Here is a 3,394-nt window from a genome sequence, read left to right on the forward strand (position 1 = left end):
ATACCCTGCAACACCACAACAACAACAGGATACCCTGCAACACCACAACAACAGTGATACCCTGCAACACCACAACAACAGTGATACCCTGCAACACCACAACAACAACAGTGATACCCTGCAACACCACAACAACAACAGTGATACCCTGCAACACCACAACAACAACAGTGATACCCTGCAACACCACAACAACAGTGATACCCTGCAACACCACAACAACAACGATACCCTGCAACACCACAACAGTGATACCCTGCAACAACAACAGTGATACCCTGCAACAACAACAGTGATACCCTGCAACACCAACAGTGATACCCTGCAACACCACAACAACAGTGATACCTTGCAACACCACAACAACAGTGATACCCTGCAACACCACAACAACAACAGTGATACCCTGCAACACCACAACAACAACGATACCCTGCAACACCACAACAACAGTGATACCCTGCAACACAACAACAACAACAGTGATACCCTGCAACACAACAACAACAACAGTGATACCCTGCAACACAACAACAACAACAGTGATACCCTGCAACACAACAACAACAACAGTGATACCCTGCAACACCACAACAACAACAGTGATACCCTGCAACACCACAACAACAGTGATACCCTGCAACACCACAACAACAACGATACCCTGCAACACCACAACAACAGTGATACCCTGCAACACCACAACAACAGTGATACCCTGCAACACCACAACAACAACAGTGATACCCTGCAACACCACAACAACAACAGTGATACCCTGCAACACCACAACAACAACAGTGATACCCTGCAACACCACAACAACAACAGTGATACCCTGCAACACCACAACAACAACAGTGATACCCTGCAACACCACAACAACAACAGTGATACCCTGCAACACCACAACAACAGTGATACCCTGCAACACCACAACAACAACAGTGATACCCTGCAACACCACAACAACAACAGTGATACCCTGCAACACCACAACAACAACAGTGATACCCTGCAACACCACAACAACAGTGATACCCTGCAACACCACAACAGCAGTGATACCCTGCAACACCACAACAACAACGATACCCTGCAACACCACAACAGTGATACCCTGCAACACCACAACAACAACAGTGATACCCTGCAACACAACAACAACAGTGATACCCTGCAACACAACAACAGTGATACCCTGCAACACCACAACAACAACAGTGATACCCTGCAACACCACAACAACAACAGTGATACCCTGCAACACCACAACAACAGTGATACCCTGCAACACCACAACAACAGTGATACCCTGCAACACCACAACAACAACGATACCCTGCAACACCACAACAGTGATACCCTGCAACACCACAACAACAACAGTGATACCCTGCAACACAACAACAACAGTGATACCCTGCAACACCACAACAACAGTGATACCCTGCAACACCACAACAACAGTGATACCCTGCAACACCACAACAACAGTGATACCCTGCAACACCACAACAACAACAGTGATACCCTGCAACACCACAACAACAACAGTGATACCCTGCAACACCACAACAACAACAGTGATACCCTGCAACACCACAACAACAGTGATACCCTGCAACACCACAACAACAACGATACCCTGCAACACCACAACAACAACAGTGATACCCTGCAACACCACAACAACAACAGTGATACCCTGCAACACCACAACAACAACAGTGATACCCTGCAACACCACAACAACAACAGTGATACCCTGCAACACCACAACAACAACAGTGATACCCTGCAACACAACAACAGTGATACCCTGCAACACAACAACAACAGTGATACCCTGCAACAACACAACAGTGATACCCTGCAACACAACAACAACAAGTGATACCCTGCAACAACAACAACAACAACAGTGATGCCCTGCAACAACAACAACAACAACAGTGATGCCCTGCAACAACAACAACAACAACAGTGATGCCCTGCAACAACAACAACAACAACAGTGATGCCCTGCAACAACAACAACAACAACAGTGATACCCTGCAACACAACAACAACAACAACAGTGATACCCTGCAACACAACAACAACAGTGATACCCTGCAACACAACAACAACAGTGATACCCTGCAACACAACAACAGCAGTGACACCCTGCAACACAACAACAACAACAGTGATACCCTGCAACACAACAACAACAACAGTGATACCCTGCAACACAACAACAACAACAGTGATACCCTGCAACACAACAACAACAACAGTGATACCCTGCAACACAACAACAACAACAGCAGTGATACCCTGCAACACAACAACAACAGTGATACCCTGCAACACAACAACAACAACAGTGATGCCCTGCAACAACAACAACAACAACAGTGATACCCTGCAACACCACAACAACAACAGTGATACCCTGCAACACAACAACAAGAACAGTGATACCCTGCAACACAACAACAACAACAGTGATACCCTGCAACACAACAACAACAACAGCAGTGATACACTGCAACACAACAACAACAACAGCAGTGATACCCTGCAACACAACAACAACAACAGTGATACCCTGCAACACCACAACAACAACAGTGATACCCTGCAACAACAACAACAACAACAGTGATACCCTGCAACACAACAACAACAGTGATACCCTGCAACACAACAACAACAACAGTGATACCCTGCAACACAACAACAACAACAGTGATGCCCTGCAACAACAACAACAACAACAGTGATACCCTGCAACACAACAACAACAACAACAGTGATACCCTGCAACACAACAACAACAACAGTGATACCCTGCAACACAACAACAACAGTGATACCCTGCAACACCACAACAGTGATACCCTGCAACACAACACAACAACAGTGATACCCTGCAACACAACAACAGTGATACCCTGCAACACAACAACAGTGATACCCTGCAACACAACAACAGTGATACCCTGCAACACAACAACAGTGATACCCTGCAACACCACAACAACAACAGTGATACCCTGCAACACAACAGTGATACCCTGCAACACCACCACAACAACAACAGTGATACCCTGCAACACCACAACAACAACAGTGATACCCTGCAACACCACAACAACAACAGTGATACCCTGCAACACCACAACAACAGTGATACCCTGCAACACCACAACAACAACAGTGATACCCTGCAACACCACAACAACAACAGTGATACCCTGCAACACAACAACAACACAACAGTGATACCCTGCAACACAACAACAACAACAACAGTGATACCCTGCAACAACAACAACAGTGATACCCTGCAACACCACAACAACAGTGATACCCTGCAACACCACAACAACAGTGATACCCTGC

This window comes from Salvelinus namaycush, unplaced genomic scaffold (assembly GCF_016432855.1).
Source record: "Salvelinus namaycush isolate Seneca unplaced genomic scaffold, SaNama_1.0 Scaffold1575, whole genome shotgun sequence".
NCBI lineage: Eukaryota > Metazoa > Chordata > Actinopteri > Salmoniformes > Salmonidae > Salvelinus > Salvelinus namaycush.